The sequence below is a fragment of the Pongo pygmaeus genome, chromosome 7 (assembly GCF_028885625.2).
Source record: "Pongo pygmaeus isolate AG05252 chromosome 7, NHGRI_mPonPyg2-v2.0_pri, whole genome shotgun sequence".
Taxonomy (NCBI): domain Eukaryota; kingdom Metazoa; phylum Chordata; class Mammalia; order Primates; family Hominidae; genus Pongo; species Pongo pygmaeus.
The window spans coordinates 79,923,691-79,942,179 of NC_072380.2; positions in this window are offsets into that span (position 1 = coordinate 79,923,691).

Consider the following 18,489-nt stretch of genomic DNA (forward strand, 5'->3'; position numbering starts at 1 on the left):
AAACCGCAATTACTTTTGCACCAACTTAATACCTTTAATATTTTCCATTTCTTTACTCTCTGTGTTTTCTACATTCTGTGTAGTTTTGTCCAACATCTTCAAATGTACTCATTCTTATCTTAGGTATGCTGTTTAACCATTCCTAATAGTTCTAAAATTTAAATTATTACATTATTTATTTCTAAAACAACTCTTTGGTTCTTTAAAAAAATTCTGCCAGTTCATTTTTTATAATCTCTTGCTCCTGTTTTATAGATATATATGATATATATAATAATTATTTTGTATTTTATATTCTTCACCTGGAAATTATAGTGTCTTATATTTCTGAGTGTCTGATTCTGTTCCTGGTTGTTTTTTCTGTCCCTCACTTGTAGCGATTTATTTTCTTGTGTATTTTATTATTATTTTTATTGTGAACTTATATTTGTTGGAAATGTTTCTGAGAATTCTTTAAATCTGGGCACGAACATGTAGGAATGGTCAGAGAGTATTTATTTTTACTCCTACCAGTACCTGGGGGCATTATAAACTTGCAAACACTTTAAACTATAATTTTTGGTTTGTGGTTTTTAGTGCCATGAAAATACTGTAAATCAGGTTCTACACCCACAGGAGATCTGGCTGGTAATCAAGAACACTCAGCAAAGATTTTTCTTTTAACCTCTACCTCGAAGCAAGGCCAAGACAGAAAACTTTCTTGCCAACTGCTTTTGTGTAAAGGTTATTATTTTCCTAGTTTGCCCTGTTTCTGAGAGAATGTTTCTCCAAGATCCTGACATTAAGTGGGATGAACTTTGATCCAGCTCCCTTCTCTACAAAGGCCCAAGGCTTTGTCCCCGGACTCACTGTGCACTGACACTCCAGGCTTCAAGGTGGGGGTGATACCAGAGCATCTTGCAGATTTAGGGTTCACTCGCTCCCCTCCTCACATGCTTCTGCTTTGCTCCTCTTCTCTGGGTATTCCCCCCACACTTTCTCACAGGCATAGTCAATCTTTCAAAAGGGTGTATATATATATATATGTAATTTTTAGAAGTTACATTAGGGGGCCGGGCGCAGTGGCTCACGCCTGTAATCCCAGCACTTTGGGAGGCCGAGGCAGGTGGATCACAAGGTCAGGAGATCAAGACCATCCTGGCTAACACAGTGAAATCCCGTCTCTACTAAAAATACAAAAATTTAGCCGGGCATGGTGGCGGGTGCCTGTAGTCCCAGCTACTCAGGAGGCTGGGGCAGGAGAATGGCGTGAACCTGGGAGGCAGAGCTTTCAATGAGCCGAGATTGCACCACTGCACACCAGCCTGGGTGACAAAGTGAGACTCTGTCTCAAAAAAAAAAAAAAAAGTTACATTAGGAGAGGGTATACATTCCATTGATAAAATAAAGATGTTGCAATAGCAAATAAATAAGGGTAGCAATTTCCAAGTTATATTTTGTAATATGATAGAAATATTATTCAAACAGTATTTCTTTGCATCTGCTAATATTTTCCTCTATTTCCTATAGGTCAGACTCTCTGCCAAGCATTTTGCATAGTTATCTAATTCAATCATTGTATCCACTCCATGAAGTAGATATTATTATTATCATCACCCTTTTATATCTTAGAAAAATGAAGCTCAGAAATATTAACATACTACAAATCATATAATTAATGTGTTAGAGGTATATTTGAAATCAAGTTTCTCTGAATATAAAACCCACATTCTTAACCACTCTAGTATAAAATTGAGTACAAATAGAATGAGTGAGTGGCTCTAAACTCAATTAAGTAATCTTCTTAAAGTCTTCATCGTCATGAGCTACTACTTTTTAAATCTTTGATTTTATTTCTAGGGATATGGTGATAAGACTTTGCTGTTGAAATTCTAAATACTCTTTATTATTATTTTGAAAACTCTATTTATATCAAAGTCTTTGCTGGAGTTTGGTAAGCTCCCATCAACTTTAAATCTGTTGTTTAAGCCTTTTTGAAAACTTACCTTTAAAGTATGCTCTCTGACAGGTGAACAGGTCTGCAAGACAAGAGAGCTGACAAATCAGACAGAATTTTAGATGGCATTAGAAACCCATGCTTGATTTCCTTCCTTTTGCATATTTTTGAAAGCATGATGATGACAGTGAGAAGTCTTTTCTCTGTGAATGTGAATCCAAGTTAATAAATGACACATTGCTGATCAAAAAGAAGACATCAACTCAAGAGAATGTGAACCAGATTAATTAGAAAGAAAATCATCCTTAATCTGAGCTTAGATTCCCTGCAGCAAACTTTTTACGTGTGATCATTAATGAGAAATCTGTAAAGCAAGAGAAGGCCAGCTTCAGGAAGAAAGGAGAAAATAAATAACTGAATAGTTAGAAACTTCATATAGGGATATAAAAAATGAAAACGTGAACTAGACAATGAACAATATTGGTGATCAATCACTATAATAGGCACAATGCAACAGGGAGAGTCAAAAGTCCCGCAAGAGAACCTGAGGAGGAGGGATCAGTCTCTCCAGTTCTTTTTGTAGAATGAGTGCAAGACAGTTCTGTAATGAAATGAATGTTGGTCATTATCAAATGTTAAAATTCCTTCCCTTTCTGGGTGTGTTAAGAAAAATAGCATTCATCTTCTAGGATCTTTCTGTTTTCACAGCTAGTGCTGAAAAGTGGAAGTGATTCCAGGAGAAATCCTTAAAGTTTACTTCAAAAAGTAGAATGCCATTACCATGAATGGTCTTTGAGAAATAGCCTTCTCTTTCACCTAATAAAGATGTTAAAAGTGGACTATTATTGCTACGGTTATAAAATAAACGTGCAGAAGTAGTATAGAAATAGGAAAGGCAGCGTAGTGTTTCCTGGTATGTAAATCCTGAGGCTGATTCATTCCAGGTGACTGTATCTGAAATGGTCAAGGATGGAGGATGGATATTATTAGTGTAGTGAGATAAGCAGATTTTCATATGTTCTCTGTCTACTGAAGGATCAGAAAATGAGAAGATTAGCAGACTGATTTCCTTTTATCTACTTATGGATCTATCATTATATTAAGCCTTTATTGTTCTAGGATGGTGGTTTTGAATGCTTGTAATATGCATAGGGTAAATTTGCTGGAATGCAAAACATTTCACTGGCACCCTCTGGACTGACTAGGGCAAATGACCACAGTTCCTACCCAGGGTGCAAACCTTCATGCTTTTTAACCCTTGCCATAAGCAGTTCAGTCTCACCCTATACCATGTATGTGGAGTTCATGGTGCTATCCATGCTCTAATAAGAGCATTAACCAAGCTTGTCTAACTGAATATCCACATTGACCTCTCCTCCCTTCACATATTCCATTGAAATGATTATAAGGAAATTTAAAGCAGAATTAATTCATGATAGCCCTGAGATGAGAGGAGAGAACAGTGGAGATCAGAGATTGCAACCAGTTTTCTGAAGATGGAAAATCAAATGGACAATACTGACAGATAAATTAAAGCAGGAGCCAAATTCCAAAAGAATCATCATTAAAGTGTCTACAGTGGAAGCAGAAGCTGGCGACATGATCATAGGAAGACTACAGACTAAGAGTGATGAGAATATAGAATAAGAATTGGTAGGTGATTAACTCAGGAGTTATCTAGAAAGTGTTCCTAGGCTGGTTTTGAGCTTGGGCTCTCACTCCCACCCCTCATCATCATCTCCTCAATGAATTATGGTGATTATTTCTAGGATAAAACTGGAGCAATGGCCTCTAAAATAGATCAGCTAATATACATGAGGAATCCTAGGGTTCACAGTGTGGGCATGGCACCCCCATAAAGAAAACTCTTTGTTAGAGTTGGTAGGGATAGGAGTTGGGGTACCCATTGTGTACCCTAAAGCACGCCTTGCCAGTTGATGGGTGGCACCATGTACACAGAAACTACAGCCAGCCTTTCCATTCAGATGAGGGACTTAGCAGGGAAATGAGACTCTATGTATTCATAGGACATCCATGCCATATACCCATATCAGCAACTCAGTCCTTTATCCACGAACGGGAATGGACAATCAACAACCCTCCTTTTTCAAGGGCAAAAAAGGTACAAAAGGAAAAGATAATTGACCCTGGAGAAAACAGGATTAATTAAAGAATCAAAAAGGAAATTAAAACATATATGTTAGTAATATCTTTTGAGAGACTTGGAGAGATATTGATCCATAAAATAAGAATAGGTTGCATTAAAAAAGAATTTAAAAAATAAATTTTGAAATTTAAAAACACAACTAGCAATCTGGAGGTTAAGTGTGGCCACCCGATTTTGAATTTTCCCATACCTTTCCTAGATGACATAAAATCAACAATGAAAGTAAATAAAATCACACAAGCCTCATACTTTCAGCATTTCAAGGTGACAGAGAATATTATGGTTGTCAAATTGCATGTGAGTGGATAACCAAAGAATTCCAGTAAATATTGAGAATTCCTTGCATTCTAAATGTAGGAGATTGTTTGAATAAACGCAATGGAGTACTATGCAGCTGTAACAAAGAACAGGATGCTTATGTGATGTTAAATTTATCTCCCCATATGTGGCTTATTAGTTGCCAGAGAGAAACAGTGATTATACAGTGAAGAACCCATATGTCTCCACTTTTGATTACTTCTGATCAAAAGTAACTACCATTGAAGGGCAAATGAACACTGAGTGCTTTGTCAGTTTGCTGGGGCTGCTGTAACAAAGTACCACAAACTGGGTGACATAAACAACAGAAATGTACTGTCTCACAGTTCAGGAGGCAGGAAGTCCAAGATCAAAGTGTGGGCAAGCTTGGTTCCTTTGGAGGGCTGTTGGGGAAGGATCTGTATCCCAGGATTTTCTCCTTGACTTATACATACATGTATACATGCACACAGAGACCATGTGCCCAGACAAGCAAATGATAAAGCAAATGGGACAAAATGTTAACAATTGGTGAAGACGGGTAAAGGATATGCAGGTGTTTTTTATACTGTTCTCACAAACTTTTCAGTTAAGTTTGAAATTATTTCTTAAAAGAAAGATAAGAAAGACACAAATTACCACAAAGAACCATCAGAAAAAGTCTAGAAAATCTCAGATTTTAGAGCAAAATGGCCAAGCGATAGAAAATGAGGATCAAATTCACATATAACAATATTAACTTTAAATGTAAATGGACTAAATGCTCTAACTGAAAGACACAGACTGGGAAATTGGATAAAGAGTCAAGACCCATCAGTGTGCTGTATTCAGGAAACCCATCTCACGTGCAGAGACACACATAGGCTCAAAATAAAAGGATGGAGGAAGATCTACCAAGCAAATGGAAAACAAAAAAAGGTAGGGGTTGCAATCCTAGTCTCTGATAAAACAGACTTTAAACCAACAAAGATCAAAAGAGACAAAGAAGGCCATTACATAATGGTAAAGGGATCAATTCAACAAGAAGAGCTAACTATCCTAAATATATACGCACCCAATACAGGAGCACCCAGATTCTTAAAGCAAGTCCTTAGAGACCTACAAAGAGACCTAGACTCCCACACAATAATAATGGGAGACTTTAACACCCCACTGTCAACATTAGACAGATCAATGAGACAGAAAGTTAACAAGGATACCCGGGAATTGAACTCAGCTCTGCACCAAGCAGACCTAGTAGACATCTACAGAACTCTCCACCCCAAATCAACAGAATATGCATTCTTTTCAGCACCACACTACACCTATTCCAAAATTGACCACATAGTTGGAAGTAAAGCTCTCCTCAGCAACTGTAAAAGAACAGAAATTATAACAAACTGTGTCTCAGACCACAGTGCAATCAAACTAGAACTCAGGATTAAGAAACTCACTCAAAACTGCTCAACTACGTAGAAACTGAACAACCTGCTCCTGAATGACTACTGGGTACATAACAAAATGAAGGCAGAAATAAAGATGTTCTTTGAAACCAACGGGAACAAAGACACAACATACCAGAATCTCTGGGACACATTCAAAGCAGTGTGTAGAGGGAAATTTATAGCACTGAATGCCCACAAGAGAAAGCAGGAACGATCCAAAATTGACACCCTAACATCACAATTAAAAGAACTAGAAAAGCAAGAGCAAACACATTTAAAAGCTAGCAGAAGGCAAGGAATAACTAAAATCAGAGCAGAACTTAAGGAAATAGAGACACATAAAACCCTTCAAAAAATTAATGAATCCAGGAGCTGGTTTTTTGAAAGGATCAACAAAATTGATAGACCGCTAGCAAGACTAATAAGAAAAGAGAGAAGAATCAAATAGACGCAATAAAAAATGATAAAGGGGATATCACCACCAATCCCACAGAAATACAAACTACCATCAGAGAATACTACAAACTACCATCAGAGAATACTACAAACATCAGAGAATACTACAAACAAATAAACTAGAAAATCTAGAAGAAATGGATAAATTCCTTGACACATACACCCTCCCAAGACTAAACCAAGAAGAAGTTGACTCTGAATAGACCAATAACAGGCTCTGAAATTGTGGCAATAGCTTACCAACCAAAAAGAGTCCAGGACCAGATGGAGTCACAGCCAAATTCTACCAGAGGTACAAGGAGGAACTGGTACCATTCCTTCTGAAACTATTCCAATCAATAGAAAAAGAGGGAATCCTCCCTAACTCATTTTATGAGGCCAGCATCATCCTCATACCAAAGCTGGGCAGAGACACAACCAAAAAAGAGAATTTTAGACCAATATCCTTGATGAACATTGACGCAAAAATCCTCAATAAAATACTGGCAAACCGAATCCAGCAGCACATCCAAAAGCTTATCCACCATGATCAAGTGGGCTTCATCCCTGGGATGCAAGGCTGGTTCAATATACACAAATCAATAAATGTAATCCAGCATATAAACAGAACCAAAGACAAAAACCACATGATTATCTCAATAGATGCAGAAAAGGCCTTTGACAAAATTCAACAACCCTTCATGCTAAAAACTCTCAATAAATTAGGAATTGATGGGACGTATCTCAAAATAACAAGAGCTATCTATGACAAACCCACAGCCAATATCATACTGAATGGGCAAAAACTGGAAGCATTCCCTTTGAAAACTGGCACAAGACAGGGATGCCCTCTCTCACCACTCCTGTTCAACATCGTGTTGGAAGTTCTGGCCAGGGCAATTAGGCAGGAGAAGGAAATAAAGGGTATTCAATTAGGAAAAGAGGAAGTCAAATTGTTCCTGTTTGCAGATGACATGATTGTATATTTAGAAAACCCCATCGTCTCAGCCCAAAATCTCCTTAAGCTGATAAGCAACTTCAGCAGTCTCAGGATACAAAATCAATGTGCAAAAATCACAAGCATTCTTATACACCAATAAGAGACAAACAGAGCCAAATCATGAGTGAACTCCCATTCACAATTGCTTCAAAGAGAATAAAATACCTAGGAATCCAACTTACAAAGGACGTGAAGGACCTCTTCAAGGAGAACTACAAACCACTGCTCAGTGAAATAAAAGAGGATACAAACAAATGGAAGAACATTCCATGCTCATGGGTAGGAAGAATCAATATCATGAAAATGGCTATACTGCCCAAGGTAATTTATAGATTCAACACCATCCCCATCAAGCTACCAATGACTTTCTTCACAGAATTGGAAAAAACTACTTTAAAGTTCATATGGAACCAAAAAAGAGCCCGCATCGCCAAGTCAATCCTAAGCCAAAAGAACAAAGCTGGAGGCATCACGCTACCTGACTTCAAACTATACTACAAGGCTACAGTAACCAAAACAGCATGGTACTGGTACCAAAACAGAGATATAGATCAATGGAACAGAACAGAGCCCTCAGGAATAACGCTGCATATCTACAACTATCTGATCTTTGACAAACCTGAGAAAAACAAGCTATGGGGAAAGGATTCCCTATTAAATAAATGGTGCTGGAAAACTGGCTAGCCATATGTAGAAAGCTGAAACTGGATCCCTTCCTTACACCTTATACAAAAATTAATTCAAGATGGATTAAAGACTTAAATGTTAGACCTAAAACCATAAAAACCCTAGAAGAAAACCTAGGCATTACCATTCAGGACACAGGCATGGGCAAGGACTTCATGTCTAAAACACCGAAAGCAATGGCAACAAAAGCCAAAATTGACAAATGGGATCTAATTAAACTAAAGAGCTTCTGCACAGCAAAAGAAACTACCATCAGAGTGAACAGGCAACCTACAGAATGGGAGAAAATTTTCGCAACCTACTCATCTGACAAAGGGCTAATATCCGGAATCTACAATGAACTCAAACAAATTTACAAGAAAAAAACAACCCCATCAAAAAGTTGGCAAAGGACATGAACAGACATTTCTCAAAAGACAACATTTATGCAGCCAAAAAACACATGAAAAAATGCTCATCATCACTGGCCATCAGAGAAATGCAAATCAAAACCGCAATGAGATACCATCTCACACCAGTTAGAATGGTGATCATGAAAAAGTCAGGAAACAACAGGTGCTGGAGAGGATGTGGAGAAATAGGAACACTTTTATACTGTTGGTGGGACTGTAAACTAGTTCAACCATTGTGGAAGTCAGTGTGGTGATTCCTCAGGGATCTAGAACTAGAAATACCATTTGACCCAGCCATCCCATTACTGGGTATATACCCAAAGGACTATAAATCATGCTGCTATAAAGACACATGCACACGTATATTTAATGCGGCACTATTCACAATAGCAAAGACTTGGAACCAACCCAAATATCCAACAGTGATAGACTGGATTAAGAAAATGTGGCCCATATACACTATGGAATACTATGCAGCCATAAAGAATGATGAGTTTATGTCCTTTGTAGGGACATGGCTGAAATTGGAAATCATCATTCTCAGTAAACTATCACAAGAACAAAAAACCAAACACCGCATATTCTCACTCATAGGTGGGAACTGAACAATGAGAACACATGGACACAGGAAGGGGAACATCACACTCTGGGGACTGTTGTGGGGTGGGGGGAGGGGAGAGGGATAGCGTTAGGAGATATACCTAATGCTAAATGACGAGTTAATGAGTGCAGCACACCAGCATGGCACATGTATACATATGTAACTAACCTGCACATTGTGCACATGTACCCTAAAACTTAAAGTATAATAATAATAAAATAAAAAAAAAATATGAGAGAGAAAAGATGAGAAAGAGGTTGAGTCTAAATAATCCATTTAATTAGTTCCAGAAAAAGAAGAGAACATTCAAAGGAATTATAGAGGCATGCATTCGGCTGGGCGCAGTGGCTCATGCCTGTAATCCCAGCACTTTGGGAGACCGAGGCGGGCGGATCACGAGATCAGGCGATCGAGACCATCCTGCTAACATGTTGAAACCCCGTCTCTACTAAAAATACAAAAAATTAGCCAGGCCTGGTGGTGGGCGCCTGTAGTCCCAGCTACATGGGAGGCTGAGGCAGGAGAATGGCGTGAACCCAGGAGGCGGAGCTTGCAGTGAGCCGAGATCGCACCGCTGCACTCCAGCCTGGGTGACAGTGTGAGACTCCATCTCAAAAAAAAAAAAAAAAAAAAAAAAAAAAAAAGAAGCATACATTCCCAGAGATGAAGACCCACATGATGCAGGTGGAAAGGACCCATTGAACATCAGGAAGAATGAATAATATAAATAATAATTATTATTTTGAAAGAGCCACATTCAACTCCACCCTTGTGAAATTCCAGCACATGAAACGTAAAATGAACATATGAAAGGTTTTGGAGCAAAAGACAGGTGATTTATAAAGGACTAAGAATCATATCAGCATCAAACTTGTCATCATTATCACTAGATTCTATAGAAAATGGAGTGATATCTTCAAAGTGAGACCTGCTGGAAAGAACCAGTGACACTAAAAACATGTAGTAATGCCATGCAAGTGCCAAGGGGAAATTATTTTAATACTATCTTTTGTTTCTAACCAAATCACCAATCAAAGGTGAGGGCAAAATGAAACAGTTTTGTATTTGTAATAATTCAGAATTTAGTGCTGACACACCTACTCTTAGAAAAGTGCCAGAAGATATTTACCAGAAAAATGAAAAATGTATATGTAAAAAAAGAGAAGGGATCTGAGTTACTGGATGTAACCCAGAAGTACAACAAAAAGAAACCTAGGATGACAGCTACTGTGCAGCAAGCCTGGAAATCACTGGTCCAAATTAAAATGGAAAGTTTTAATGAGTGTCTTCAAGAAGACAACTAATTATACATGACAACAATTGTACAATTAAAAAACTGGGCAATCCTGGTGATAAGGAGAAATAATATAATACCAATGACACCGTATACTTCTACCAATAATTGTAATAACATAATAATGTCAAGGATGAAGTTTCTCGAGCCTCTTACTTGGAGAATCCCTTTCCTCCCCTCCTCTCCTTTTTTCTCTCTTCTCCCCTCCTCCCCTCTCCTCCCCTCTCTTCTTTTCTTTTCTTTCCCTCCCTTCTTTCCTCCCTACCTCCATTCCTCCCTTCCTCCCTTCCTCCTCTCCTCCCTTCCTCCCCTTTTGCCTTCCTTCCTCCCCCCCTTCCTTCCTTCCTGTCTTATTTTTGCTTGCTGTGTTATAGACCAAGGGAAAAAGAGAAGTTTCTTTTTAGGTATCCATTGGGAAAATGATATTTTCTTCACAAATTACTCTCTAGACAGTTGTCACATCTGATTCTTTTCAGTGTGCCTAGGAGCCCCAATCTGTCTTGAACAAACTATCCTTTATCTTAACTACTCTTTCAAATACTTCGAAAACACTCTTGTGTCTCTTTAGCTTTGTACTCCTTTCTCTCTCCATGGAAGAGACCACTGGCTCCGGAGCCTGTGGCCAATTTTGTCCTTAGTCTTCAATATTCAAGTGCTTCTGCTCTACGTCAACCTCACTCTGACTTTGTGTCTCAATTTTCATAGTTGGGGGTTAACACCCAGCTCTCTGTTTGTCCTCTCATTCCAGCAGCCTCGTGACCCATTCCTCTTGCTGGAGCCCCTGTATCAAATACCTGTCTAATGTGCTGGTCACCTGGAACAGGTCACGCCTCATCCTTGTCAATTCTCACTCCTTGGAAGGGGAAACGTCAGATGTGCATAATGCTGTCTGTTGCCTGGATCTCTACAGATTGTTGGCTCACATTCACCCTTTGGGTCATCTAATTTTGATAATATTCTTTTACTTCTTTAGGCCAGCCTGATGTCAGCTCCTGGCCTAGCTTTCCATCTGTTGATTGTCATTACCTTGTCTGGAATCCATCTACCTAAATAAACTTATTACCATTTTGGAAAGTGGGTCTGGCCACCGAGTAGGTATTTCTAGCTCCAGATCTTGACTTTTCTGTTCTGTCCAATCTATTGAAAGAAGGTGTTCAAGCTCTTGACCTCATTCCCCATCCCCATACCTGAATCCAGGCTTCCCCATGGTGATGCCATTGCTTTGCGCCACTCAGTTGCGACTCTTGCCCTTATTCACTTGGTAGGAAGAAGAGGCTCAAACCTTTGTCTACATTGGTGCTTCCAGACCATGTATTCCTTCACCATTTTGCTTTACATCTGCACTTGCAAATGCTAAATCCTTTATCTGGCCCTTGTCCCCTCAGGCCTGATCTATTGCAGTTCACTCCAACTGTTTTGTCTGCCTTGTTTTTTCCACTCTCTTCACACACCTGTTCACCTATGATACTCTGTCAAAGTTATCTCTCTAAAAGAAAACAGAAACAAAAACAAATATCTTTTCTGCTAAGAACCCCCTCTCCTGCTCAAAGTCCACAGTGTTTTTCTATTTCTTGGAAGGAATCATGATCCTTGTCCTGAAGTCATGGCTGCCTCCTGGTTTTGATGTGCCCATTGATGTTGACTTAGCTGTCCTTTAGCAAAATGTGCATAGGCAAGCCTTTGAGAAGATGACACATAAGAGTTGTTTGGAGACTTTTGAGCATCTCATTTGTCACATAAATATTTAGTAATAGCAATAGTAAACATACCCCTGTTCCCAAGGAGAAATAGTTGAGAACTGACCCTGACTGCAGTATCTGGAGGATGACAGATCTTGTTATTCTTTGATCACAGAGCTTTGTCATACGTATATGTCTAGCACATATCACTGTAGTTTGGTGTGAGTGCTACATGTCATGGGTTATAAGATCACAAAATTCAATTAAAGGAAGGAAGTGTAGGAAAAGTAATGAGATCCTCTAAGTAATAAATGCAGTGTGACAGTCGTGGCATTGAAGATGAAATCAAATAGCATTGGTGGAAACTTTCTCTTCTGCTAGATGTTTTATTCTTAGTAAATCTTAACCAGATACATTTATGCTTGCTACATTGCCATTTTAATGTGAAACTGACTTTTCTAACCAACCGTTTTCCTGCAATACTTAGTATCAGTTGCTACCATCTCTGATCAGTATGATATCATATGGAAGTTGTTTTTGACTGAGGAAAACTTTCAATGTATCAGTCATGTAAAATGAATACAGATAACTCATCATGCTTATTCTGTCATTCGATTCTGGCCTGTCTGTAACCCTACTTTAGTTTTCATTATACTTACCCCTTGAATGAATTAAGAAAAACTTGTTAAAATTACTAATGAACAGTTTGCTCTGATGCTATAAACAAAGTATTTGATAGATCAGTAGCTCTGACTCTCAGATGCAAAATTCATGAACTTGAATTCTTTTTTTCAGCTTTTTTTTTCCTAAGTCTTTCACATGTTCCTGACCTTGATTTTAAATTTTAACTTAGCTCTACTGAATCTATGATATTTGGACTATGTGCTAATTGTCAAATTAAAGGTACTTTCTTCTCACATAATGATGCCTTTTGTATATTATAAAGTAAAAGGAGAAGACTATACATCCATTTTTAAATGCTCTAATTTCTTTCTAACATTCTTAAATTGATATGCCATAGTTGTACATTTTTGGTGGGCACATAACTGCTCTAATTTCTTACACACATACCTATAACAATATGTCAATGGTTGTTATCCTCCAGTGATGGTGGTATAGTAGCAGACGTTTGTGGTTTGGCTCCCATCCCCATTCTTTCTCTTTCAGGTTTTAGCCCCCAGTCTCACTAATGGTATCAAGGTCTCCACTACTTGCAGCCCTTGTGGTCTGGGAGGTGGGTCCCACCCCTGGTTCCCCCAGTCTGTTGGCACACTGAGCTAGGGGAGGACTCAGGGCCAGGCCCTGAACCAACATATCTCATTGTCAAAGCTTTGGTTTCAGCCATCAAGGCTGCAGAGCCTTTCCCATGGGATGTGGAGCTGGAGGTAAGGCAGTACTGGCATTGTCGCAGCACAGTCACACTGCAGTCTCTGTCGGGGAGAAAAGATTTCTTTCCTCACCTGTTACTAGGTTCATGGATGAGGCACCTATAAAAAAGATTAACAAGAGAAAAGCATACAAATTTATTTAATATAAGCTTTATGAGAGCCTTTAGAAATTAAGACTCAAAGAGTTACAAAAACCTGTGTATTTTTATATTTAGGTTGAATGAAGAGGTGCACAGTGGTGAAGTATGAGTGGACCAAGGAAATGTGATCTAATGGTAATAAACTGAAGGGACTTAGCAAGGCCTGCTTACTCAGATTCTTCTCTGTGTCCCTATGTCTTCAGAGATGAGGATGTGTCTTTCCTCCAGGTATAGGGAGGGCACTCCTAGAATGGGGGTCTTATGACCTGCTTCACAGGAGAAGAACAAGGGGAAGACGAGAGAAACCTTTCTGCTTCTGCTGTTTTCTCAAATGCCAATGTGCCATATTTTGGGTTAATGTGTCCTAAGCCCAGCCACCCTGAAGAGATAGTCTGAATGGGAATGGAACGAGCCTCATGGACAGCAGAGTCAGAGGAGGCAAGATAGAAATCTGGAGCTGGTGACACCATTTGACCTCAGATCAAGTGGCACCTGAAATTAGTTCAAACCCTGCTCTTTTCAGTTCTAGGAGCCAAGAGATTCCCTTTATGCTAAAGCAATTTGAATTGGGTTTTATGGCTGCCTGCAGTAGAAAGAGAGTCTTAACCATTTACAAATCATGGATGATTATGTCCTTAGTATTTTACTATATTTTTCATTTTTTTCTATGATGAATATAATGGCCACAAAAAAAATCCCATCCCCACCCCCCAATAAATGTTGCAAAATTGTTTTCAGTTCTCCAAGGTGGTACTGATGAATTATTTTCCTTATTTTGAGTGTTCAGAAATTTTGTTTTTTTCTTTATGTTGCATCTGAATATTTACTTTTACTTTGCAGGTAAATAATTTATTCTCTTAAAGAAACAATTTATTCCTAAATCTTGTTCAAGCTATTTTGGTAGTGGACAATACCCAGGATGATTTTAGAATAATCCTTACTTTATTTTAAGCTAACTTGGATTTAAGAAAGACTCAATTTTCTTTGTCTAGGTCAATATTTATCATTCTATATAGATTTCCATCTTAGGTGAAGAAAACTTTGACACACGTTTTTCTTCTGGGACAACTTTCTTTTAATTAGTTGGTACATATTTTACTAATACAAGGCCATAAGTTTAATATGGCCCCCACAGAATAATTTTGATTAACAAATATTTGCTGAGAATCAGTGTGGGTTCTTAAACTTCTCAGTTTAAAAATTGCTGAATTCAGGGAAGTTGAAGCATGAAGGTAGGGTGCAGGTGGGAGATAGGTATCACATTTAATTGAAGGTTGGCATGGAAATCTGGAAAAAATAAATTATAGACGTTCCAGGAGTTTGTTTCAGGCACTAAGTATACATGAATGAGAAACATCATCCCCACCCTCAGAGACTATGTGGCTACTTAGGGAGTGGTGACATTTTCTGTAACCCTAGACAGCTCTCTCATGTTGAACCTATGTGCCAGTTAGGGCTCTTGGTGGAAAGCAGGAAAAACTGACTTTGATAAAGAAAGTTAACCTTTGGAAGGATCTGGCATGACTTACTAAACAAAAACTTTGCTGAAGAGCCAGGCCGGAAAGGGCAGGAAGCAGGGATGCTCTGGGCATCCAGTAGCAGCGACTCATCTATTATTTCAGTAAGTCAGCTCCACAGTTTTTCAAATCCTTTTGTCTCTCTACTAAAAATGTGAAGTCCTAGGAAATAAAAAGCCTTGGGCAGTGTCTTAGTCTGTTCCTGTGGCTATAACAAAATACCTTAGACTGGGTAGTTCATAAATAATAGAAACTTCTTGCTTACAGTTCTAGAGGCTGGGAAGTCCAAGATCAAGGCACCAGCACATTTAGTGTCTGGTGAGGGGTGCTCTCTGCTTCATACATGATGCCTCTTACTGCACTCTTGCATGGCAGGAGGGGCACAGCTCTTTTATGAAATCACTAATTCTATATATGAGGCCTGTACCCTCATGACTTGATCAGCTTCTAAAGGCCCCACCTCTTAATACTACCACATTGGTGATTAAGTTTCAACATATAAATTTGGGGGCAGGGACACAAATATTCAGAATATAACAGGCTGAGAAGGGCAAAGCACCTTGTCTTGATGGATTCATCAACTCTGCTTCACCAGAAGAATAGAGGAGTTGATGTTAGGCAACCCAACATGATAATGTGTACTGTATTCAGTTAGGATTTAACAGTGGGTATAAAACTTGGTCATTAAAACACCCCCACCTATCACATAGATAATTCATTTATATATTTTCAAATATGACTTATCAAACTTCAGAATGTCACAGAAATAACTTTCTATCATTATAAAAAAGTAAAATTCAGAAAAACATTTGTGGTATAATATATTAAAGAAATCATCTCTTCACGTCTGTTAGATATTTGGTCAAATACAAATTGTGTGGCTCCATTAATGAATGAAATAAATACAAAAATTACAAGTGGGACTTAATTAGCATTCTGTGAAGTGCCTATGAAAATTAGACTAGGAAAAATGTAGCGGTATTTGGAAGCCATTTTCAATTTCAAGAAATGGATTGAATCATGTTTGAATGGAGGAGGTGAAAAAGTGGCTCTAAAAGATCTGCTCAGCAGAAAATGCGGAAGGTAAATTTTATTTTTATGCTATTCAAACAGAGAAGAAACAGATTAACATTTAAATGAATAACATTAAACAATATAATTTTTATACTCAAAATTCTTATAATATTGTCAAAATATATCTTAATATTCTCCTAGTGGTATATTTATTCCTTTGAAATGATATCATGCAGAACTTTGTCAATAAAAAGTTATTTCAGGGAGTTTATTTATTTATTTATTTTTAGAGAGGGTCTCTCTCTCTCTGTCACCCAGGCTGGAGTGTAGTGGCGCAATCATGACTCACTGCAGCCTTGACCACCTGGGCTCAAGTGATCCTCCTGCCTCAGCCTCCCAAGTAGCTGGGAATACAGGCACATGCTGCCTTGCCTGACTTTTCTCTTTTGATAGAGACAGGGTTTCGCCATGTTGCCCAGGCTGATCTTGAACTCCTGAGCTCAAGTAGTCTACCTTCCTCAGTCTCCCAAAGTGTTGGGATTAGAGGCATCAGTTTTCTCTTCCCTTTTACAAGGCATGCAATAATAATGCTCACCTTCAACTAATTTTCAGCTCATATAAGTTTTTTTTCTCAGGTTCTGTTTGTTGTGGGCTGATGCTAACAATGTTTTCTTAAAGGTCTAAAGGAAATATTTTCTTCTGACATAATCTGTGCACTGCAGAAGGCCTTTTTTTTTGCGTTTTGGTAACTGGCCTAAAAGGTTTTACAGTTTATCAAAAATAATTCCTATGCCATTATTATTAAGCTTGGATTGCTTAGAAAAAACAGAGATTAAAAAAGGTTTTATTTTGCCTGTAATCCCAGCTACTTGGGAGGCTGAGGCAGGAGAATCACTTGAACCTGGGAGGCGGAGGTTGCAATGAGCCGAGATCCCACTATTGCACTCCAGCCTGGACAGAAAGAGTGAAACTCCATCTCAGAAAAACACAAAACAACAACAACAACAAAAACAATTTTTTTTAAAATTAAGGTTATTACATCCATATATCTTCCTGTAAAGTCCTTGTGACATTGAGTTACAGGGCTTTGACTCCTATGTCTAAAAAGGACACCAAATCCTGCTAAATCTTAAGCACTGGCAGTAATTAAAGCCTCAACTTCAGGCCTGGTAGAAGATGCCAATCAAAATAAACTGCATTCCTGAGACACAGGGCCAGAAATTAAAGCTATTCAACTCCTCAGGCACAGGGACTATCATGCATGTGAGATTGTAAGGGCAGATTTTTAAAGATAAAATAAGTTCAGTTTCTTTATAAATTAACCATTAATGTCAAAGGCACACTGATGCAAGACAAGCATATGGGCCCCTGTGTTAGATTAACAAGGTGTCTCGAAGCATTTACTGACTCCTGATCAAGATTAAAATTTTATAAATTGTTTATACAATTTTGGAAAACAATTTAATTGGCTTTATACTTTTTTTATTAGGGCTTATTATTTGGAAAATTAAGTCTGTCTTCTCAAAGAATGGTTTTCATCTTTTTTTGAAATCCTTGAGTTATCACTTTGGTTAAGTGAATGGCTTATTTTACAATGACCTGTGATCCTATTTTGTGACATCAAGTATTATAAACCTTTGATATTTGACAAATGTTCCAAAATCAAGTTATAAATTATGTCTTTTCCTGACCTAATTAATCCTTTAAGATATTATTAATAGGTTCCCTACAGTCCAAAGATGACATATTTGGCTTATTTGGTGTAAAAGTTATACAGGAAGCATTCTCAAACATGAAATGGTGTTTGGTTTTCTTTGGGCTGTATTTAGATACACATGTGATTTGGTATGTTTTCTAAAATTATGATAAACTCCTATAATTCTGATATGACTTAGTGTACATTATCATAATAATTATAATTGTTATGTTAAATTATTGTGGGCCACAGAGGTAACAAATTTCCTTGTCAATTTTGTCTTTGACTATGGCTGCCCTAAAACTTTTTGTCATCCACAGAAAATTGTTGTCTTGTTTTGGTCCTCTTTAGAAGATGATCTTCTATACAGCTATAAAACCCTAACAGGTGCTCTTGAATGCAGGTTTCTGATAACTTTGGAGATTGTGATGTCAGAATAGAGGAAAAAAGTTTCAGGATTCATGGAGAGCTGAAATATTCATGAATATCAGAACAGGAATTAGCTGCACGGACTGAACTAATACAAGACTGAAGTGATCTCTTTGACTTTTTGCTTAAAATGTTGCTGATCCTTTGTTTTGTTTTTCAGAGTCAAGGAAACTTTTCTTTTGAGCTATTGACAGCTTTTTAACAATAAGTATGCTCCTATGAACAAAATTTGGAGCACATTTGTTTCTCTCTACCTGATTTCTCCAGAATTTGGAAAGTATTTGTGAATATTCTTAATTTATGGCAATGTAGTTATTTGCATAAGTGCAATAAGAATCTGTTTTCATTTGTAACGTGACACAGTTGGAGAAACTCGTTATTTTACTAAGGCTT